This window comes from Scyliorhinus canicula, chromosome 5 (assembly GCF_902713615.1).
Source record: "Scyliorhinus canicula chromosome 5, sScyCan1.1, whole genome shotgun sequence".
In the NCBI taxonomy this organism is placed as follows: domain Eukaryota; kingdom Metazoa; phylum Chordata; class Chondrichthyes; order Carcharhiniformes; family Scyliorhinidae; genus Scyliorhinus; species Scyliorhinus canicula.
In genome coordinates, this window is record NC_052150.1 from 92,067,701 (window position 1) to 92,091,161 (window position 23,461).

General features: G+C 52.0%; 1 long non-coding RNA gene across 2 annotated transcripts in view; it reads right to left on the minus strand.

Annotated features, from left to right (window-relative positions):
• Nucleotides 1–9,451: 9,451 nt before the first annotated feature.
• Nucleotides 9,452–23,461, minus strand: part of LOC119965622 — a 52,393-nt gene continuing 38,383 nt past the window's right edge. For both annotated transcript variants that reach the window (XR_005460570.1, XR_005460571.1), the window contains exon 2: nucleotides 9,452–9,615. This is a non-coding gene — a long non-coding RNA (uncharacterized LOC119965622). The remainder of the gene's footprint in view (nucleotides 9,616–23,461) is intronic.

Here is a 23,461-nt window from a genome sequence, read left to right on the forward strand (position 1 = left end):
ACAGATGCTCTTCTTCTCCATTTGTTGAATAGAAATGGTGTATCCCCAGACATGATCGTACAGAGCACATTAACTGTAATTATCTTTAATATGTCGGAAGTCCGGTAATGCTTCACAGAGTGGACTCTCACTCTTCCAGGACAAACAGATAGTGAGGGACAGCCAACAAAACACCTCTGATCCTACATAGCTGCTAGTCAACTGTAGATTCCTCAGATAGCACCCACAGAGACAGGAAAACGCAGCTTTAAGGAGGCAGAAATAGGTATATTAGTGCAATTCAAAGACATCATGAAATAAGCAGTGGTGTTTCCGGGATAAATAACTAAGAAATTCTCCGATAACTAACAGGGTCTAAATTGGCTGAGCCATCTAGTCCCCTTTTATAATCTAGCAGCAATGTTTGGGCAGTTAAACCTAAATAAAGGACAAAGAACGCTTTGGAAGCCTTAATATGCCTCATAGTCACAGTTCTTCCTCCACCATCTTTAGGTGTGCTCAGAGGCTTTGGAGAACTTATTAATTCAAAGTTACCACAAGTTAGATAATGCATGGAAGAGCAAAGCGTATTGTAAGATTCTAAAAAAACACAAACTTTAAAATAATAAAAACTTCCGGTTGCGGCGATGCGGAGCTAAGCCGCACACTCGGTGGCACCCGCTATTTTTGGACTTTCGGGCTCTTTTAAGGGCCCGCAACGGCGCTGTTTTGACTTTTCCCCAGGTGGGAATGCAGCCTCTGTGCTTGACGGCCAGTGGATGGGCTGGACTAGAAGTGGAGCGACCAGAAAATTAACTTTGCAGCAGAAGAAGGTGCGAGGCAGAAAGGACAAGATGGCGGCGGGCGGGGAACCAGCAGTGTTTCAGCAGTAGGCGAGGGAGCAGCAGGAGCTGCTGCTGCGGTCCTTCCAGGAACTAAAGGCTGAGATCCTGGAGCCATTGAGGGCATCGCTGGACAGGCTCGGGGAGACTCAGACGGCTCAGGCTGCGGAGATTCGGGAGCTGCAGCAGAAGGCTTCGGAAAGCGAGGACAAACTCCTCGGCCTGGCGGTGAAGGTGGAGTCGCACGAGGCGCTTCACAAGAAATGGTTGGCAAGGATGGAGGAGATGGAGAACCGCTCCCGCCGGAAGAACCTGCGGATTTTGGGCCTCCCAGAGGGGCTGGAAGGTTCTGATTTGGGGGCCTACGTGGTCCTGATGCTGAACTCGCTGATGGGCGCGGGGTCGGTCTGGGGACCCCTGGAGCTGGAGGGTGCCCATCGAGTGCTGCTGAGGAAGCACAGACCGAACGAGCCACCCAGGGCGGTGCTGGTCCGCTTTCACCGCTTGGCCGACCGTGAGTGTGTGCTTCGTTGGACAAAGAGGGAGAGGAGTAGCAAGTGGGAGAATACGGAGATCAGGATCTACCAGGACTGGAGTGCGGAGGTGGCGAAGAGAAGGGCTGGGTTTAACCGGGCGAAGGCAGTGCTCCACAAGAAAGGGGTCAAGTTTGGCCTGTTGCAGCCGGCACGCCTGTGGGTCACTTATAAAGACCGCCAACTTTATTCTGACTCCCTGGAGGAGGCCTGGACTTTTGTCCAGGCAGAGAAGCTGGACTTGAACTGAAGACTGGGGGCTGGGGAACGGTGTACGCAGCCCGGAGGCTTTGTCCTCCTTGATACCCTTTTGCTTTTTTGGGTTCTATTGGACGATGTTTATTTGCTGTTCTGTTTTTTCTTTTCTGCTTTTCGGGACTGTTATCTGTTTACTTGGGTGTTTTATCATATCATGTTGGGATTTTTATTATTTCACTGGTTACGGGTTTGGGTGGGGTTCGCGGCCCTGTTGGGTCATGTGCCTGTCTTCCTGCGTTTTGGGTTGGGGGCGGGGCTTGGAATGGGGGCGCGGGCTTTTCTCTCGCACTGGAGAAGCAAGGGGCGGGGGCGGCATTGGGGGAATGGGTGTATGACATTGGGGAGGGTAATTGGGGTGGCGGGAGCAGCCGGGGTCAGCAGGAGTCGGCTGACTTACGGAAGTACAATGACTGGAGTTACGCAGCTAGGGGGGGGCCTAGCTTGGGGGGGGGGGGAATGGGGACGGTTGGGGGTGGGGGGGGAAGAGTGGGGGGATACCGGGTCGCTGCTGGAATGGCCAAGAAGGAGCTGGAGTGTGCAGAGGGTGTCGGGATGGGGGTCCGTCACTGTGGAGAACGGGCTGAGTGGGGGGGGGGGGGGGCGCGGACACGTGGTGAATTACGGAAGGGTGATGGCTAGTCGACGGGGGAGGGGGGCAGGTGGCCCTCCGATTCGGCTGATCACCTGGAATGTGAGGGGACTGAATGGGCCGGTCAAACGGGCCCGCGTGTTCGCGCACCTGAAGGGGCTGAAGGCGGACGTGGCTATGCTTCAGGAGACGCACCTGAAGGTGACGGATCAGGTCAGGTTGAGGAAGGGGTGGGTGGGCCAGGTGTTTCATTCGGGGCTGGATGCAAAAAACTGGGGGGTGGCGAATCTGGTGGGGAAGAGGGTGTCGTTTGAGGCGTCGAGTGTGGTGGCAGACAGCGGCAGGAGGTACGTGATGGTGAGCGGCAAGCTACAAGGGGAGCGGGTGGTGCTGGTCAATGTATACACCCCGAATTGGGATGATGCAGGTTTCATGCGGCGCATGTTGGGCCGGATTCCAGATTTGGAGGCGGGGGCCTGATAATGGGGGGGGATTTCAACATGGTGCTGGATCCGCCACTGGATCGATCCAGATCCAGGATGGGTAGGAGGCCTGTGGCGGCTAAGGTGGGGGTTTATGGACCAGATGGGAGGAGTGGATCCATGGAGGTTTGCGAGGCCGTGGGCCAGGGAATTTTCATACTGCTCCCATGTGCATAAGGCCTACTCCCGGATTGATTTTTTCATTTTGAGTAGGACGCTGATTGCGGGGGTAGTAGATGCTGAGTACTCGGCGATAGCCATTTCGGACCATGCCCCACATTGGATGGACCTCGAGCTGGGGGAGGAGAAGGACCGGCGCCCGTTGTGGCGCTTGGAGGTGGGGCTGCTGGCGGACGAGGTGGTGAGGGGGCGAGTTCAAGGATGTATCGAGAGGTACCTAGAGGCCAACGATAATGGGGAGGTCGAAGTCAGGACGGTCTGGGAGGCGCTGAAGGCGGTGGCTCGTGGAGAGTTGATCTCCATTCGGGCCCACAGGGACAGAGGGGAGCAGAGAGAAAGGGAGAGATTGGTGGGGGAGATGGTGAGGGTGGACAGGAGGTACGCGGAGGCCCTGGAGGAGGGATTGCTGAGGGAGCAGAGCAGCCTTCGGGCTGAGTTCGACTTGTTGACCACCAGAAAGGCGGAGGCTCAATGGAGAAAGGCTCAGGGTGCGGTGTACGAGTATGGGGAGAAGGCGAGCAGGATGCTGGCACACCAGCTCCGTAAGAGGGATGCGGCCAGGGAGATTGGTGGTGTTAAGGATCGGGGAAGAAATGTGGTGCGGAGGGGGGTAGACATTAATGGGGTCTTCAGGGACTTTTATGAGAGACTATATCGGTATGAACCTCCAGCGGAGGAGGGGGGGGATGGGCCGCTTTTTGGACCGGCTGAGGTTTCCGAGGGTGGAGGAGGGACGGGTGGAGGGTCTGGGGGCGCCAGTTGAGCTTGAGGAGCTGGTTAAAGGGATAGGGAAGATGCAGTCGGGAAAGGCGCCGGAGCGCCGGGGAAGGTTGAATTTTACAAGACGTATGCAGACCTGTTGGGCCCCTGTTGGTTAGGACCTTCAACGAGGCAAGGGAGGGGCGGGGGCTCTCCCTCCGACCATGTCTCGGGCGCTGATCTCCTTGATTCTTAAGCGAGACAAGGATCCCCTGCAGTGTGGGTCACACAGGCCGATCTCACTCTTGAATGTGGACGCCAAGTTGTTGGCAACGATCTTCGCCATGAGGATAGAGGACTGTGTGCCGCAGGTTATCCACGAGGATCAAACGGGGTTTGTGAAGGGGAGGCAGCTGAACACTAATATACGGAGGCTCTTGAACATTATAATGATGCCGGCGGTAGAAGGGGAGGCGTAGATAGTGGCGGCGCTAGATGCCGAGGAAGCCTTTGATAGGGTCGAGTGGGGGTACTTGTGGGAGGTGCTGGAAAAGTTCAGGTTTGGGGAGGGGTTTGTCAGTTGGGTGAGGCTGTTCTATGAGGCCCCGATGGCAAGTGTGGCCACGAATAAGAGGAGGTCGGAGTATTTTCGATTATATCGAGGGACGAGGCAGGGGTGTCCCCTGTCCCCCCTACTTTTTGCGCTGGCAATTGAACCCCTGGCTATGGCGCTGAGGGAGTCGGGGGATTGGAGGGGGCTGGTCCGGGGTGGGGAGGAGCACCGAGTGTTGCTCTACACGTACGACCTTTTGTTGTATGTGGCGGACCCGGTGGGGGGAATGCCGGTGGTGATGGGGATTCTCTGGGAATTTGGAGATTTCTCAGGGTATAATCTTAACTTTGGGAAAAGCGAGCTGTTTGTGGGACACCCAGGGGACCAGGAGGGGGGGGATTGGGAGGCTCCCACTGAAAAGAGCGGAGAGGAGCTTCAGGTACTTGGGGGTTAAGGTGGCCAGGAGCTGGGGGGCCTTGCATAAGCTTAACCTCACAAGGCTGGTGGAGCAAATGGAGGAGGAGTTTAAGAGGTGGGACATGCTGCCGCTGTCTCTGGCGGGTAGGGTGTAGTCAGTCAAGATGACGGTGCTCCCGAGGTTTCTGTTCCTGTTCCAGTGCCTCCCCATCCTTATCCCGAAGGCCTTTTTTAGGCGGGTTAACAGGAGCATTACGGGGTTTGTGTGAGCACACGGGACTCAAAGGGTGAGACGGGTGTTCTTGGAGCGGGGCAGGGATGGGGGGGGGGCTGGCGTTGCCTAACCTCTGTGGGTATTATTGGGCTGCCAACGCAGCGATGGTGTGTCAGTGGGTAATGGACGGGGAGGGGGCAGCATGGAAGAGGATGGAGATGGCATCCTGTGTGGGCACGAGCCTGGAAGCACTGGTAACGGCGCCTCTGCCGCTCCCTCCAATGAGGTATACCACGAGCCCGGTGGTGGCAGCTACCCTCAAGATTTTGGGGGCAATGGAGGCGGCACAGGGCGGAGGTGGGGGCCTCGATGTGATCCCCAATATGGGGGAACCACCGGTTTGTTCCGGGGAGAATTGATAGCGGGTTCCTGAGTTGGCACAGGGCAGGTGTCAGGAGGCTGGGGAACCTGTTCATAGCCGGGAAGTTCGCGAGCCTGGGTGAGCTGGAAGGGAAGTTTGGGTTCCCCCCGGGGAACACCTTTAGGTACATGCAAGTAAGGGCGTTTGTCAGGCAGCAGGTGGCGGGGTTCCCTCTGCTGCCGCCGCATGGGGTTCAGGACAGGGTGCTCTCCGGGGCGTGGGTTGGAGAGGGGAGGATCTCGGCAGCGTACCAGGTGATGCAGGAGGTAGACGAGGCCTCGGTGGAGGAGCTGAAAGGTAAATGGGTTTGTTTTGGGTTGAATCTTTGCTAACGATGGGTGTTTATTTATTTTTTCTCTTTTGTATATACAGGGGGTGGGGGTTTTGTTCTTTTTGTTCTTAGAATTTTCTGTTACTGCTTTCTTTTTTGTGAAAATGTGAAAATTTGAATAAAAATTATTTTAAAAAATAAAATAAATAAAATAATAATAAAAAAGAACCAATTGACAAGGAGTTAATTTAGCACATTTTAACTTGTGGCTCAGAGAATCTGATGATCAATAGAATTATGGGATTAAAAGGTATCATCTCCCAATGATAGGAATTGCTGACACCAGGCGTGCATTGTTACCTTTGGAATAGCTCCATGCATAACCAGATTCCAATATTTTTATGCTATTCTAGAAAAAAAATCACTAATTAACTGGACGAATTGGACTGACATCACGGTGCAAAAAATGACCTCTTATAACTCAGTCTTCTTAATCTCCTTAAATCTGTGGTACTAGAAAATTTACTTGAGTCCATTAAGTTTTGTAGTGGATTTCTCAGTTGTCCACTGAATCTAAAATAGGAACACTGCCTGCTGTGGTCAGCAAACAGAATACACTTTCCTTAATTCTTCAGGGGTTGCACAATGCAGGACTTGTTCTGATGTTTCAAAGATGCCAAACACTGACGTGTTTTGGAGGTATCAAACAATATATGGATTTTACACCCCATTATTAAAGAAAATCTGCTCAGTGGGGCCCATCTTTTCAGAGACCACTATGTGTTTGGCAACGGATCTTTCACATCTTTGAGTTAGTGTTCTTTCACAACACAGCCGTTTACAGCATTTAGATTTCTCCCGCTTACATGGAAATCGCATTTCTGTCATGTGCAGCCAGTCAGCTGTTAGTGTAGGTCAAAGAAATACAAAGCATGATTCTCATCCTCTCGCTGGAAGCATTAAACAGCTGTAATCAATGGCAGTTCCTTACTCACTGAAATACTATTTCAGCAAATTTCCGTGTTTTGCTGAAAAATGTTCTCATCGCAAAGAACACCAGACAAAACATGAGGGAGTTTTTTTTTAATCTTCCCTGCAAAAATGCATCATCGTGCTTTGCTCGTTTCCCTCATAAATCTACAATGTTTAATTTTTTTTAAACCCAGAATGTAGCATTTTGATGTTGTTCCAATTTCTCTTTTTTTCAATAGGGCCATAAAACAGGGGCTGGATTCTCCATTTTTGGGACTATGTCCCCATACTGGCATCAAAATGGAGGAGTTTTACTCCTGAAAATCTTGGATTAAAGGGACACGCATTCATAGCCCTGCAGGGGGCTAGCACGGACCCGGAGTAAATCTCGCAGTTTTTGCTGCAGATACAGGCCCCTGCACCTCTGGGTCAGAGGTCGTGCATGCGCACGGCGGCGGCCTCCAAGCGGCCACGCCGTGCTCCATGGCAGACTCGGACCGCGTGCACCCAACCCTCAAACCCCGCACAATCATTCACCGGCTGCCTATAAGGCACCAAGGCGAGGTGCAGCAGGTGAACCAAAGGTTCATTGATTTTCGACGCGACTGGACGATCCCAATGGCAGTAAGGCCCGAAAATTCCAGCCATGGTTCCTCTCTCCCTCCATTCTTGGACAGTTGTGTTGCATTTGCTACTTCTAACCCACTAGCATCATTCCAGAATCTATAAGGCCCCACCCCCGACCAATGCGGCTCGGACTGAGTCCGCAGCTGCCATGCAAGTATCCAGACCGGCTGGACCCGGTTAGTTCCAAACAGTCGGGACTTCGGCCGGTTGGGGGCAGAAAACAAGAGCTAGATTCTCCGCCCCCCACCCCCCCCCCCCCCCCCCCCCCCGCACCACATTTCTGTTTCAGCACGCAGGCGGGATGCTCCGTTACGCCGGCCGGTCAACGGGGTTTCCCATTGTGGGGCAGCCCCACGCTGTCGGAAAACCCCCGGGCTGCCGGCAAAACGGTGCATCCCGTCGGCGGAGAATCCAGCCCAAGAAGTAGAAATAAACAGGTTATTTCCAGTTGTCATGTGGTTGTGCAGTGCCTCAATGGTCAGTTCTGGGGTTTCAGCTATTTACAAACTTTATGACTTAGATAAATGAACTGTGTATAATTTATTCATTTGTGGGATGTGGACGTCGTTCGCCAGCATTTATTGATGACACAGAGCTAGGTAGGAAAGTAAGCTGTGTGGTGGACACAAAGAACAGAGACAGCTTTGGAGGTGGGTGGAGGATAAATTTGGAAAGACGTATAGCGGTGTTGGAAACCTTCTCCTCCTTGTTTATGCCCCTATGTGCTTATAATTAAAAATGTCAGAATATTAACTCCCCCTGTGGATGACACAAAAGATGGATGCTCACTACAAGGTCCTCTTTCCTCCTTGATTAGACTATCAATAATATGTTGAACGTAGTTACAGATACACAAAACAAGAGGTTACAGTCGGCCATGTTGGTAGGAATCAATAGCACTGAAATTCCTGTGTCTGAGAATGGCATAGTTAACAATTACATCTTTTTGGGCAGGAATTTCCAGCGGGAATCTAGTCAGAATAAGTGTATGCTGGTATTCTGCTAGGAAATGGTAAACTGTCACAATTGGGAAGATCAAGGCTTGGACCACATCCCTCACTCCTTGATCATCATTGAACCAAAAGACGAACCTAATGATCCTGCTTCAATGCAAAGCATAGAAGAGCATTCCAGGAGCAACCACAGGCATCCCTTTGACTGAGACGTGAACCTCATGAAGCTACTACACATGGCTATCAGAATGCTAGATATCAAAATTATAAGGCTATAGGCAGAGCTAAACTGTCCCACGATTGCCAGATGAGAACCAGGGGTCAATTTTAACTTGCAGCAAAATGCACTCGTGTGACCTGAATTCAATCCAACGAGATGTTGACAGAATGGGACTTAATTTGCATAAATCATCCAATTTTTCCAGGGGTGCACTTTTGGGGTCAATGTACAAAGTCACACCCATCAAGTGCAGCACCATCCAGGACAAAGCAGCCCACTTAATTGGCACCCCTTCCACAAACATTCACTCCTTCCACCACTGGCACACAGTTGCAGCAGTATGTACCATCTAAAATGCACTACAGAAACTTACCAAGGTTCCTTCGGCAGCACCCTCCACTGGTTATCTATGAGGACAAGGGCAGCAGGTACCTGGGAAAATCACTCCCTAGTTTCAGCGCCAAGTCATTCACCACCCTGACTTGGAAATATATCAGCCGTTCCTTCACTATCACTGGGTCAAAATCCTGGAAGTCTCTCCCTAATTGCACAGTGGGTGTACCTACACCTCAGAGACTGCAAGTACCTACACCTCAGAGATGGTTCAAGAAGTTGGTTCACCACCAGCTTCTCAGGGGAAACTATGGAAGCACAATAAATGACGGCTTAATCAGCAACGCCTACATCCCACAAATGAAGAAAAGAAAAGCAGGTAAATCAATGTCAGATTTCTTCCCCAGAGTGTCCAATTTCAGCAGGGAGTTTCCAGCTTTTAACCTACATTAATGTGAACGAACGATAAATGGTCGCCAAAATCAAAACAACTGCCAGAACGACCTAAACAGTTAGTCAGTGTTGATCAAAATAGACATTGGATGAATCAGAAGGAAACAGGAAAAGGGAACACCAGACTTCTAATGTTAGTGGAATTTTACACACATAGCTAATTGTTTCCCTCCATGTAGATTTGGTGCTCCTTGCAAACGGTGCTTTTTTAATGGAAATGCCTGTTGATTTTAATTATACATTTCCTGCATTTCATTATCAAAACCACGATGCAATGAGTTAGTGAGTTGAGGTTACAAAAAGCCACAAGAATCTGGGAAATTTCCAGAGAATTTTTTGAAGATTTTGACAAAAGCTCATTTTAAAACAAAACTTCTAAAGTTTTTTTTAAACACTTGTAAAAATAGAGCTGACACAAAAACAGGAATTGCTTTCCTTGCAGTATTCATTCATTGTTTTCCAATCTTTCATTTCAGTTTTTAGCAGCAATGCAGTCTTGACTAATATTAGGGTTGCCAACTGTGGCTAAATGTCTTCCTGCAAGCTTCATTACGACTTGCTTCCACAATTTTGACATTCGTCGACAGATACATCCAACCTTGCAACACGCTGTCTTCCTCTGCCAATTGGAAAGAAAAAAGATTCATTACCCAATTGGATTACGCTTGACTGACAGTCAAACAGCCTTTCCTTTTCACCCATTTTCAATATTTGTATACCTGGTCAAGAGAAATGTTCAAAGGAAATGACAAAAAAGCAATCTTTTTAAAGTCCCGATGATTTTTCTCGAGGGTTGCACACAGCAGTATCCAGAAGATTGGTTTTTCAATTCCTGGAGACTCCGGGCCCGATTCTCCGCTCCCCATGCCGGGTGGGAGAATCGCGGGAGGGCCGCTCTGGCACCCCCCGCGATTCTCCCACCACCGCCCCCAAAATGGCATGTCACGTTTTGCGACACAGCGCTCGGAGAATCGCGTTTTTCACGGCGACCCGCGATTCTCCGACCCGCATGGGCCGAGCGGCCTGCCGTTCCCAACCGGTTCACGCCGGCGGCAACCACACCTGGTCGCTGCCGGCGTGAACATGGTGCCAGAAGCTGGTTTGTGGCTTGTGGGGGGCGGAGAGGGGAGTGAGCACCACGACCGTGCTCGGGAAGGGACTGGCCCGCGATCGGTGCCCACCGATCGTCGGGCCGGCGTCTCAAAGGGACGCACTCTTTCCCCTCCGCCGCCCCGCAAGATCGAGCCGCCACATCTTGCGGGGCAGCGGAGGGGAAGACGGCAACCGCGCATTAGGCGCGCCGGCCGCGTCATTCTCGGCACGCCGGGCCTTGACGCCAGCGACAAGGCCCAATGGCCAAGATTTACGGCTCGGCCCTCCTAGCCCCCCGGGGGGGGAGGAGAATAGGGGGCGAGGAGCGGCCTCCGATGCCGTCGTGAACCTCTCCGTGTTTCACGAAGGCCATTGAGCCTTGTGGAGTATTCCGCCCTCCAGATCAATCCTGGAGGGTTGGCAACCCTAATTAATACAGTGAGTGTGTTGTTCTCAGCCTTGCTCTATCCGGATGGCTTCGATGTGTAGTGTTGATCAGAGAACAACGAGTCTTGTAAACCAACAAAAACTATTTTATTAAACACTACTAACTGGGTTTGACTCTTATCCCTAAAAGAGCAGTTGATTGATCACACATAAAATATATTCATTATACTCATCTACACTCATCTGCATCTAACTCACTAACAGATTAAACTGCTCTTTTGCTCTCTCACTATCTCCAGTCTTCCCAGCCAGCACCTGCTCCTAACACCTATTCCAACCTTCTGTCCCACAAGGATCAGTGTCATCCCTTGTATACGTCTAGGATTAGCTCCCTCTAGTGGCTATCTGTATAGATTTAATTAACCCATACATTACCTTCATGTATGATGATATCACAGTGAGAATATCTGAAATAAGCGTGTGTAAACAATATAGGACGCAAAGATCTTGGGTGAAATTCTCCGACCCCCAGCAGGGTCGGAGAATCGCTGGGGCCGCTGAAAAACCCGCTCCCGCCGTGGCAGAGATTCTCCGCCACCCGGGAAGTGGCGGCGGTGGGTATCACGCCACTCCGATCGGCGAGGGCCCTGCGCCGATTCTCCGGCCCGCGATGGGCCGATGTCCCGCCGCTGGGAGGCCTCTCCCGCCGCCGAGGTTTGAACCACCTCTGGTGGCGACGGGATCGGCGGCGCGACCGGGCCCCGGGGGGTGCCCCCACGATGGCCAGGCCCGCGATCGGGGCCCCCCGATCAGGGAACGAGCCAGTGCCCTGGGGGCACTCTTTCTCCTCCGCCGCCGCCACGGCCTCCGCCATGGCAGATGCGGAAGAGAAACCCACAGTGCGCGTGCGCCGGTGGTGACGTCAGCTGGCCGCTGACGTCACCGCCGGCGCGTGCGCAAACCGGCGAAAGCCTTTCGGCCAGCCCCGCTGCCAGGCGGCGGGCCTGAAAGGCCGCTGGCGCCAGTTTTTGCGCCAGTCGGTGTGGTGCCAACCGCTCCGGCGCGGGGCTAGCCCCCAAAGGTGCGGAGAATTCCGCACATTTGGGGAGGCCCAACTCCGGAGTGGTTGGCGCCACTCCCCTTTGCCGGGACCCCCCGTCCCGCCGGGTAGGGGAGAATCCCGCCCCATGGTTGTTCTGCCAGTTCCACATTATTCTGTGGCCAGGGAGAGCTGAACTCTCCAAATGGACCGAACTTATTGAAATCAAAATGTCAGTTCAACTTCCAATGTTGCAAACACGGCGGCATGGTGGCACAGTGGTTAGCACTGCTGCCTCACAGCACCAGGGACCCGGGTTCAATTCCAGCCTCAAGTGACTGTGTGGAATTTGAACTTTCTCCCCGTGTGTGCGTGAGTTTTCACCAGGTTCTCCAGGTTCCTCCCACAGTCGAAAGATGTGCAGGTGAGACGGATTGGTCATGTTAAATTTCCCCTTAGTGTCCAATTGCAGTGGATCAAGGCAGATCAGGTGGAGTTATAGGGATAGGGCAGGGAGTGGGCCTAGGTTAGGATGCTCTTTCAGAGGGTCGGTGCAGATGCGATGGGCCTAATGGCCTGTTTCTGCACTATAGGGATTCTATGAAACTTTGTTCCATATGCATTAATTAACTCCTGAAAGAGGTCTCAGTCCACCAGATCTGACAACAGAGGAAAAATCGAAATATGAGATTCTCAGTCATGAATCAGGTACCTGAGGAGCTAAATATTTACTATTATGGAATGAGTGAGTGGCATTTTCATGTCCACTTAGTCCAGTTGAATGTCCAGTGTTAAATTTGCATCAATAATTTGGCTCGTGTCCAGTCGATCATTTGCAATCCATTGCTATGTGTAAATTTTGAATGAAATCAATTTTTGCCAGTGCAACCTTGGTCATTCAAGACCAGGGGTGGGCAAACTTTTCCGTGCAAGGGCCGCATTCAGAAATTCACAATTTTAAAGGGCCGCATAGTATATTAATTAATAGTCCCGGTTGTAACCAATTAGCGTGCGGCATATACCTCAACGCTTCCCCCGGCGGCATCCTGCCTTTAGCCCTCTTTTTCAGTACTTTTCAAATATGGCGCTTCACCCGGTTATGATTCTGGTCGCCTCATATAGAACATAGAACAGTACAGCACAGAACAGGCCCTTCGGCCCTCGATGTTGTGCCGAGCAATGATCACCCTACTCAAGTCAACGTATCCACCCTATACCAGTAACCCAACCCCCATTAACCTTAGAAATTTTTTTTTTTTTTTGATGACTTGATCTTGGTGGGCCGCATAAAGACCTTTGGCGGACCGCATGCGGATGGGTGTTGATGCTGAAAACCCGCACGACGCCGCCGCTCCCGCGATTCTCTGGTCCCTGGAGAATCGCCCCGAATCGCACGCACACGGTTTACTCTGCGCAGGTAGGGGGCCATTGACAGAGGCCCCCGAGGTGATTCTCTGACGACAACTGGCTGTGTTCCAGACAGCATGGTTCTAACCACGGGCGAAATTCTCCGACCTGGGGGCGCCTAAAATCCCGCCCCCACCGTGGCAGAGATTCTCCGCCATCCAGGAAGTGGCGGCGGCGGAATCTCGCCACTCCGATCGGAGAGGCCCCTGCGGTGATTCTCCGGCCCGGATGGGCCGAAGTCCTGCCGCTGGGAGGCCTCTCCCGCCGCCGAGGTTTAAACCACCTCTGGAACGGCGGGATCAGCGGCGCAAGCAGGCCCCCGGGGTCCTGGGGGGGCTGGGGGGCGATCGGACCCCGGGGGGTGTCCCCACGGTGGCCTGGCCCGCGGTCGGGGCCACCGCTCAGACTCCGGGCCAGTGCCTTGGCTGCACTATGTTGTTCCGCGACCGCCACGGACTCCGCCATTGCGGAGGCAGAAGAGAACCCCACATCGCGCATGCGCCGGCAGTGATGTCAGCGGCCAGCTGCCACTGACGTCACTGCCGGCGCATGTGCGGATCGGCTAAAGCCTTTCGGCCAGCCCCGCTGCCGGGGGCGCCGGTTTTTTGCGCCGGTCTTCTGGTGGCAACCGCTCCGGCGCGGGGCTGGCCCCCAAAGGTGGGGAGAATTCCCCACCTTTGGGGAGGCGCGACCCCTGAGTGGTTGGCGCCACTCCCCTACTCCGGGACCCTCCGTCACGCCGGGTAGGGGAGAATGCCGCCCCAGGTTTTCCCTGTCGGGAACGGACGGAGTCAGTCCGCGACCACCCTAGCGCCAGGCTAGCGATCGGGGCCACCAATCCACAGGCATGCGTGATCTCGGAGAGGCCTATATTTTCAGGTACGCTCCGCGGTGTGAGTCTGCCATGTTGCACAGAGCAAAGATTGCCGTTGTGCGCATGTGAGGACTCCCGATCGGAAGTGCAGGGCCCCGTATCAGCAGGCAGAGCTATGAGGAGCACTCCCGGGCCCTGCTAGACCCCTTCAGGTAGGAGAATCACTCTGGACTTCCTATGGGACATAGCCCCATTATTGGAGAATCCCGCCCATGAAGTCTGCAAAAATTGGCTGTGGATGTGTCTCTGGAGGGAGAGTGGAAAATCCCAGCTAAGGAATTCACCTGCATCAAAAAAATATAAAAGTCAGTGTCGGCTATTTCAAATTAATGTATTTTTCTCTTCGTCATTCTCATTCTCTTTTATTCCCTTCCTGAGATATGAAGAAATATTTTGCAAGCATTCTTAATAAAAAAGAAACGTCTCAACCAAAACGAAAGAGCCTCATGTTTGACGGAAGATTTATGTTTTGCTTTAAATGCTGCAATACGTATCCTTCCATATTATCCTCATTTTGACTTGTTCTCCAGCAACAGAATGCAATAGAAGTGCAAGCCATTGCTTGCACAGTTTACATTTATATTATGATCCTGAGGCGGAACGAATGTGATCACCCATGGAAGAGTTGGTAAACCTCCAAACCATTTGCTTAATCTCATTTTGTGCAACTGCATGCCAAAATGACACTACTGGTGGTGTTATTTTGCCTGAACATAAATAAAGAGTGTATCATGAGTTTATCACGAATTAACAAATAGCGTTTACTAGCATTTACTAATTTGAAACTATAAGATATACAATGATTTGTAATTGTTATTCATTGTCAACTTGTGTAGATTTGGAATTTTCTAAGCCTTATGCCATTCTGCTAGCAGATTTAATGTAAGCTGGCATCTTCTTTCCTAAAATTGTGCTGAATCTATCTCCATCAGTATGTAAACTTATCCATTTCTAGCCTGAGAGACTTTCTGTCCAAGTTAATATTATCACTTTCAGTTTCGATTTACTTTAAAAGAGCACAGAAATGGGGTGGGATTCTCCGACCCCCCGCCGGGTCGGAGAATCGCCGGGGGGCAGCGTGAATCCCACCCTCGCCGGCTGCCGAATTTCCCGACACCGGGGATTTGGCGGGGCCAGGAATCGAGCCACGCCGGTTGGGGGCTGTTGGCAACGCCCCCCCCCCGGCGATTCTCCCGCCCGCGATGGGCCGAGTGGCTACCCGTTTTCGGCCAGTCCCGCCAGCGTATGTTACGACAAGTATTTACCGGCGGGACCTGGCTCCGCGGGCGGCCTCCGGGGTCTTCGCGGGCTCATTTGGGGATCTGGCCCCATGGGGTGCCCCCATGATGGCCTGGCCACGATCGGGGTCCACCGATCCACGGGCGGGCCTGTGCCGTGGGGGCACTCTATTCCTCCACGTCTGCCGCAGTAACAGTCTGCGATGGCCGACGCGGAGATGAACCCCCCCTGCGCAAGTTCTGGGATAACGCCAGCACACGCTGGCGCTCCCACAAACGCGCCAACTCGCGCCAGTCGGCGGAGGCCCTTTGGCGCTGGTTGGTGTGGCGCCAAGCCCCTTCCGCACCGACCAGTGCGGCGCAAACCACTCCGGCGCCAGCCTAGTCCGTGAAGTTGCGGTGGATTCCGCACCCTTGGAGCGGCCCGCACCGGGGTGGTTCACGCCACTCCTTCGTGCCAGAGTTGCCCGCACCGCCCGTTCGCGGAGGTTTCCTTTCCTCATTTTTTTTAATCATCATACCACTTCATTAAAACAACCAGAATATCACAAGATTGGTTTAATATCGTGTATCCTAACTTCACTCAGCAGAACTCCACCCCCTAATAACCTCGTGATATTTTGCAAATTTCAGCCAAAAATTAATTTCAATTATAGAAAGTCAGCAGAAGAAGCAATGAAGAAAAGAATTTGCAATTATATATCACATTTCACAAACTCTGAACATACCAAAGCGCTTGGAAATGTGTGTTTGCTGGGAATAGTATCTCAGTAGAAATGTTACTATGTGAACTAGTAACACAGAGACCTGGAATAATACTCCAGAGAGCGAGTTCAACTGTGGAATTTAACTTAACTTTCTTAATAAATTTGGAATTAAACTATCGAATTGTGGTTAAAAATACAACATTGGGTTCACTGATGTTCTTTAGGAAAGAAAATCTGTCCTTATCTAGTTTGACCTATGTGTGAATCCAGTTCTGCATCGATATGGTTGGTTCTGAATTGCTCTCTGGATTGGCCTGGTTAGCCACTCAGTATTGTCAAGAAAGAATAAAATTCAACAGACCACCCAGAAATGACAAAGGCACACCTTGTCCAGTCGGCCCTGAAAAGTCCTCCTCAGAAGAACCAGTATGAGATAGACATTCTGAGCAGATCAACACATCCCCATCCTCAATTGTAGGGGAGACCAACCATCAATGCAAAAGGTAAAAAGTTGAAACACTTGCAAATATCTTCAGCCAAAAGTGTCGAGTGGATGCCCACCTCGGCCTATCCAGCATTGAATCACTCTGTGGTGAATTATATAACTTGTTAATTCACACTGTATTGCCTTACGTGTATTGTGTCCTTGTGGGCTCTGTATACGAGTCGTTGCGCGGCTCTGCCCATAGGGGGAGATGAGGAGTTTGTACTGGGCTCCACCCTTGGCTCCGCCCATGGCTCCTCCCACTAATCGGAAGTATAAAGCTCTGAAGTCGTAAGCCTGCTCTCAGTTCATCTCGTCGCAGGCAGGCTCAGTTGTAAGACTATTAAAAAAAGTGTTCGCTTCCAATCACGTGTCTTGTGAATTGATGGTCTCATCAATTTAATAGTCTTAGGAAACTTGAAGAAAACTACTATGGAATCAGCCCTCAAACTCGACCCGCAGGCTGCAGAGGCGAAATAAATCTTTCTACACTGGCTCAGATGTTTCAAGGCCTACCTGGCTGAATCAAGCACTTCAGAAACTACGGAGGAGCAGAAACTCAGCCTACTGCACGCAAGGGTGAGCCATCGTATCTCTACTCAACATAACTGTACTACCTCGTATACGGAGGCCCTGGCCATGCTCGATCGAACGTACGTGCGGCCCATCAGCGAGGTCTACGCGCGCGGGACTGCAATTATCAGGCTGTAACAGCCGCCCAACATATGGAGCTCGCTGTCCGGGATGTAGCTACAATCATGGAGGTCTCGTTCCGCAGCCTTACCTCGCTCCCCGCGGACCAAGCGACCCCATCATGGGCCCATGACCAGCGACTACCCCAGGCATGTGCCGCACGGCCACCCGCCACTCTGCAGCTCCAGCATGCCATTTTTGTGGGCAGCCCCAACACCACGGCAGCACTGCCCGGCCCGCAATGCGACCTGCAGCAGCTGCGGTCACAAAGGACACAATGCCTGCCTAGCGAAGAAAACTCCTACTCCAAACTCTCCCGCAGCCCAGAGCACTCGCTTCCCAAACTCACAGGCCCACAGGCCCCGTAATGCTGCAGCCTGTATGCCGACTCCGCCCCCACCCGACATGTGCGACTCATGGGGACCGCCATCTTGGCAATCCTCCTCCGCGCAGCCGGCCACATGCGACTCATGGGGGCCACCATCTTGGACGCCATCTTCCTCGCCGCCCACCACATGCGATCCATGGGGGCGGCCATCTTGGGCTCCATCCTCTCCAGTCTCTGAACCTCATCTCGCCGACTACGACCTCAGCGGACAGTCATCATGGGGCCACTCCAGCACAGCTGATCGAGCCGCCGACTACCCGCAACTCAGCGCGGTCACGTTGGACCAGTCGCGTCCGAAACAACTCCGCAACTCTATGATGACCGTGAAAATCAACGGGTACAGTACACCGTGCCTCTTCGACTCCGGGAGCACTGAGAGTTTCGTACATCCTGAACTGGTAATATGCTGTTCGCTCCCTATCTTCCCTGCACAGCAGACTATCTCCCTCGCTTCGGGCTCCCACTCTGTTCACCTCCAAGGGCGCACCGTCGTGACCCTAACGATTCAGGGCGCCAGCTACTCGAACTTCCAGCTGTACGTACTCCCCGAACTCTGCGCCCCACTCTTACTGGGACTCGACTTCCAGTGCAACCTCAAAAGCCTCACACTCAGCTTCGGCGGGCCCTTGCCCCCACTCACTATCTGCAGTCTTGCGAAGCTAAAAATCGACCCCCCTCCACTCTTTGCAAACCTCACTCCGGACTGCAAACCCGTAGCCACTCGCACCAGGCAGGACAGGGTGTTTATCAGAACCAAGGTCCAGAGGCTCCTACATGAGGGGGTCATAGAGGCCAGTAACAGCCCCTGGAGAGCTCAGGTGGTGGTCGTCAAGACCGGAGAAAAATTCCGAATGGTAGTGGACTATAGCCAAACCATGAATCGGTTCACGCTCTTCGATGCGTACCCCCTTCCCAGGATTGCAGACATGGTGAATCAGATCGCCCAGTACCGCATCTTCTCCACGGTGGATCTGAAGTCTGCATACCACCAGCTTCCAATTCGCCCGGAGGACCGCCACTACACGGCATTCGAGGCAGACGGCTGCCTCTTCCATTTCCTCCGGGTTCCCTTTGGCATCACGAATGGGGTCTCGGTGTTCCAACGAGCAATGGACCGAATGGTGGACCAGTACGGGCTGTGGGCCACGTTTCTGTACTTGGATAACGTCACCATCTGCGGCCATGATCAGCAGGACCATGATGCCAACCTCCATCGATTTCTCCAAACTGCCCAGAAACTTAACCTCACGTATAACACGGAGAAATGCGTTTTCCGCACGACCAGGCTAGCCATCCTCGGCTATGTCGTGGAAAACGGAGTCCTGGGCCCTGACCCGGAACATATGCGTCCCCTCTTACAACTCCCTCTCCCTCATTGTCCCAGGGCCCTCAAGAGGTGCCTGGGATTCTTCTCGTATTATGCCCAGTGGGTCCCTCAGTATGCAGACAAAGCCCGCCCACTATTTAAGGCCACACTCTTCCCACTGTCAGCTGAGGCCCGCCAGGTCTTCAACTGCATCAAGGAGGTCATCGCCAAAGCGGCCATGCGGGTGGTAGATGAATCCGTCCCCTTCCAGGTGGAGAGCCATGCCTCAGCGGTCGCTCTCGCAGCCACTCTGAATCAGGCAGGGAGACCAGTCGCCTTTTTCTCCCGAACCCTCTCCGCTTCGGAACTTCGACACTCCTCAGTCTAAAAGGAAGCACAAGCCATCGTGGAAGCTATACGACACTGGAGGCACTACCTCGCAGGTAGGAGGTTCACCCTCATCACCGACCAAAGATCGGTTGCCTTCATGTTTGACAACTCACAAAGGGGCAAAATTTAAAATGATAAAATCCTGCGGTGGAGGATCGAACTCTCCACCTACAAGTATGATATTATGTATCGACCGGGGAAGCTCAACGAGCCCCCAGATGCCCTGTCCCGCGGCACGTGCGCCAGCGTGCAAGACGACCGCCTGAAAGCTATCCACAATGACCTCTGCCACCCGGGGGTCACCCGGCTCGCCCACTACATCAAAGCCCGAAATCTGCCTTTCTCCACCGAGGAGGTAAAAGCCATCACCAGGGATTGCCCGATCTGCGCGGAGTACAAACCGCACTTCTATAGACCAGACAAGGCCCACCTGGTAAAGGCATCCCGGCCCTTTGAATGCCTGAGTATCGATTTCAAAACTCCCCTCAACCAATCGAAATGTGTACTTTCTGAACATCATCGACGAGTTCTCCCACTTCCTGTTTGCCATCCCGTGCCCCGATATGACCTCCCACACATCAGAGCTCTGCACAGTATCTTCACCCTGTTCGGTTTCCCCAGCTACGTGCACAGCAACGGGGGCTCGTCCTTTATGAGCGACGAGCTGCGTCAGTACCTGCTCGACAAGGGCATCGCCTCGAGCAGGACTACCAGCTACAACCCCAGGGCGAACGGGCAGGTGGAGAGGGAGAACGCGATGGTCTGGAAGACCGTCCTACTGACCCTCCGGTCCAGGAATCTCCTGATCTCCCATTGGCAGGAGGTCCTCCCCGACGCGCTCCATGCTATTAGGTCCCTCCTATGCACAGCCACCAACCAGGCCCCTCACGAACGGCTATTTGTTTTTTCTAGGGGCACTACCACGGGGGTTTCGCTCCCAGCTTGATTGAAGACACCGGGCCCGGTTCTCCTCCGGAAGCACGTCCGGGCACATAAAACTGATCCACTCGTAGAAAGAGTGCTCCTACTCCACTCAAACCCCCAATACGCTTTCATCGAATACCTTGACGGCCGTCAGGACACTGTTTCCCTCTGGGACCTGGCGCCTGCAGGATCCAACTCAACCACCACTACCGCCGAGGTACCCCTCACACTACACCCCACACAACCCTCCGTGCCTTGCACCCCCGCACGTATAGGTTCACTGCCCGTGCTCCGTGCACCCTCGCCTCTAGGTTTCCTGCGCTCCCCGTCACCCGTCGCACCAGTCGCGTTCGAAGCTCGGACCGAATCACCCCCGGAGTCCGCTATCGTATCATCGCCAGCCGCCCCCACCCAGCCACCCAAAGAGGCTGCAACCCCGGTGCTCCGCCGATCCCAAAGGACGACTCGGCCACCGGACCGGCTCAATTTGTAGACCCATCACCCCTGCCGGACTTGATTTTTTACAGGGGGTGAATGTGGTGAATTATATAACTTGTTAATTCACACTGTATTGCCTTACGTGTATTGTGTCCTTGTGGGCTCTGTTTATGAGCCGTTGTGCAGCTCTGCCCAGAGGGGGAGATGAGGAGTTTGTTCTGGGCTCCATCCTTGGCTCCGCCCATGGCTCCTCCCACTAATCGGAAGTATAAAGCACTGCAGTCGTAAGCCTGCTCCCAGTTCATCTTGTCGCAGGCAGGCTCAGTTGTAAGACTATTAAAACCACTGTTCACTTCCAATCACGTGTCTTGTGAATTGATGGTCTCATCACACTCCACGTGATATGAAGAAACGGCTGAAAGCATTCAATACAGCAAAGGACATGAACCCTGACATCATCCCAGCTGTAGCACTGAAAACTTGCACTCCAGAATTAGCTGCACCCTTAGCCAAGCTGTTTCAGCACAACTGATATACTGACATCTACCTCACATTGTGAAAAATTACCAAGCTGTGCCGGCGCTCAAAATGCAGGAAAAATCCAATCTGCCCAATTAACACCCCATCAATGTACTCTCTATCATCAGCTTAGTGATGGAAGGTGTTATCAAAAGTGCTATCAAGTAGCACTTACTCATCATTAACGTGCTCACTAATGCTCCAGACCCCATTATGACCTTAGTCCCAACGTGAGCAAAAGAACTGAATTCAAGAGGTTTACCGCCTCCACCACTGGCACACGGCACAGCAGTACACACCATGGACAAGTTGCAATGCTAAAATTGAAGAAGTGGGGTAGTGGCAATGTAATTGACGTGCAATCCAGAGGCTTGGGGTTACTGGTCTGGGGGGGCATGAGTTCAAATCCCACCTTAGCAGCTGGCGGAATTTAAATTCAATCAATAAATCTTGAATTAAAAGATAGTCCAATGAAGACCACAAACTATCAATTATCATAAAATCTTATCTGATTCATCACTGCCCTTTCAGAATTAAATCTGCCGCCCTTAGCTAGTCTGGCCTACATGTGACATCTGACCCACAGCAATGCTGCTGACTCTGAAATGGCCTAGCAAGCCACTCAGTTGTATCAAACTGCTACAAAGTCTAAACAGAATAAAACTGGAAGGACTAAGGCACCAGAAATGACAATGACATACCCAGCCGTATCAATGCTGCAAAGTCCTCTTTACTAACATCTGGGGACGTGTACCAACATTTGGAGAGCTGTCCCAGAGACTAATCAGGCAACAACCCAAGATAATCATAGTCACAGAACTACAGAAAATGTCCCAGACACCACCATCACCGGGTATGTCCAGTCCTACCAATAGGGCAGACCCGCCAGAGGTGGCAGCACAGTGGGATACAGTTGAGAGAGTGTTGCCTCTCTCAGGCGTAGAGTGTTGCCTCCAATATCGAAGATATTGGAAGGGATTGAGGAAGTTAGAGAATTTGGAGAGCAAGTCCACAAGTCAGGTGGTGGGACAGATGAGACCCATGCACACACAGGGAGAATGTGCAAACTTCACACAGATAGTGACCTGGGACCGGGATCGAACCCTGGTTCCCGACGGCGTGAGGCAGCAGTGCTAAACACTACGCCATCATACTGCCCCGAGTGGGATTGACTGGCCCTGCACCGCTCATTGCCGGCATTATCTTGGGACCGGAATATCCCGCTGGCGTGAACAGCCAGTAAATCTCACCCTAAATCTCTTACCTTTATATTCAATATCTCACCCAATAAATGAAAGAATTCCATATGCTTTCTTAGCCACCTTGTCCATCTGCCCTACCATCTTCAAGGACTTGTGGACTTTTTCTCCAAATTCTCTAACTTCCCCAATCCCTTCCAATATCTTCCCGTCTTTTAAGTATTCCTTTGCTGTGTTTTCTCTTCCTAAATGCATTACCTCACAGTTTTACAGACTAAATTCCATTTGCCACTTCTCTGCGCACTCAACCAAACCACTGATATCATTTTGAAGTCAACAGTTATCATCTTCACTATCAACTACACAGCTAGTTTCCGCGTCATCTGAAAATTTCCCAATCAACCTCCTACATTTAAGTCGAAATCGCTAATATATAAAACAAATAGCAAGGGTCCCAACACTGAGCCCTGTGGAACATCATTGGAAAATGTTTTCCATTTGCAAAAATATCTATTGGCCATTACCCTTTGTTTCCTCTCATTGAGCCAATTATGGTACAAACCTGCCACCTTCCCCTGTATCCCCATGAGATCTCACTTTTACTAAAATCCATGTAGAAAACATCCACCGCAGTACCCTCACCAATCCTCCAAAGATGTGCAGGGGAGGTGGTTTAGCCACACTAAGTTGCCCCTTCATTGGAAAAATTTAAGGAAAAATAAGTCCTGGCGGGCCCCTCCGCCGCCGAAAAACTGGCAGTGGATCGGTTGGTAAATCCCGCCCTTAATGATGAACTGTATAAAACACTGGTTAGACCACAACTAAACTTTTGTGTGCAAATCTAGTCACCACATTACAGGAAAGATAGAATTGCTCTGAAGAGAGTGCAGAGGAGATTTACAAGAACGTTGCCAGAGTTTGAAAATTGCAACTGTGAGAAGAAATTGGATAGGCTGGGTTGTTTTCCTTAGAACAGAGAAGGTGACCTAATTGAGGTGTACAAAATGTACCGGGGTGTACCGAGCAGCATGGTAGCATTGTGGATAGCACAACTGCTTCACAGTGCCAGGGTCCCAGGTTCGATTCCGGCTTGGGTCACTGTCTGTGTGGAGTCTCCACATCCTCCCCCTTGTGTGCGTGGGTTTCCTCCGGGTGCTCCGGTTTCCTCCCACAGTCCAAAGATGTACAGGTTAGATGGATTGGCCACGATAAATTGCCCTTAGTGTCCAAAATTGCCCTTAGTGTTGGGTGGGGTTACTGGGTTATGGGGATAGGGTGGCAGTGTTGACCTTGGGTAGGGTGCTCTTTCCAAGAGCCGGTGCAGACTCAATGGGCTGAATGGCCTCCTTCTGCACTGTAAATTCTATGAGAAGCCTAGAT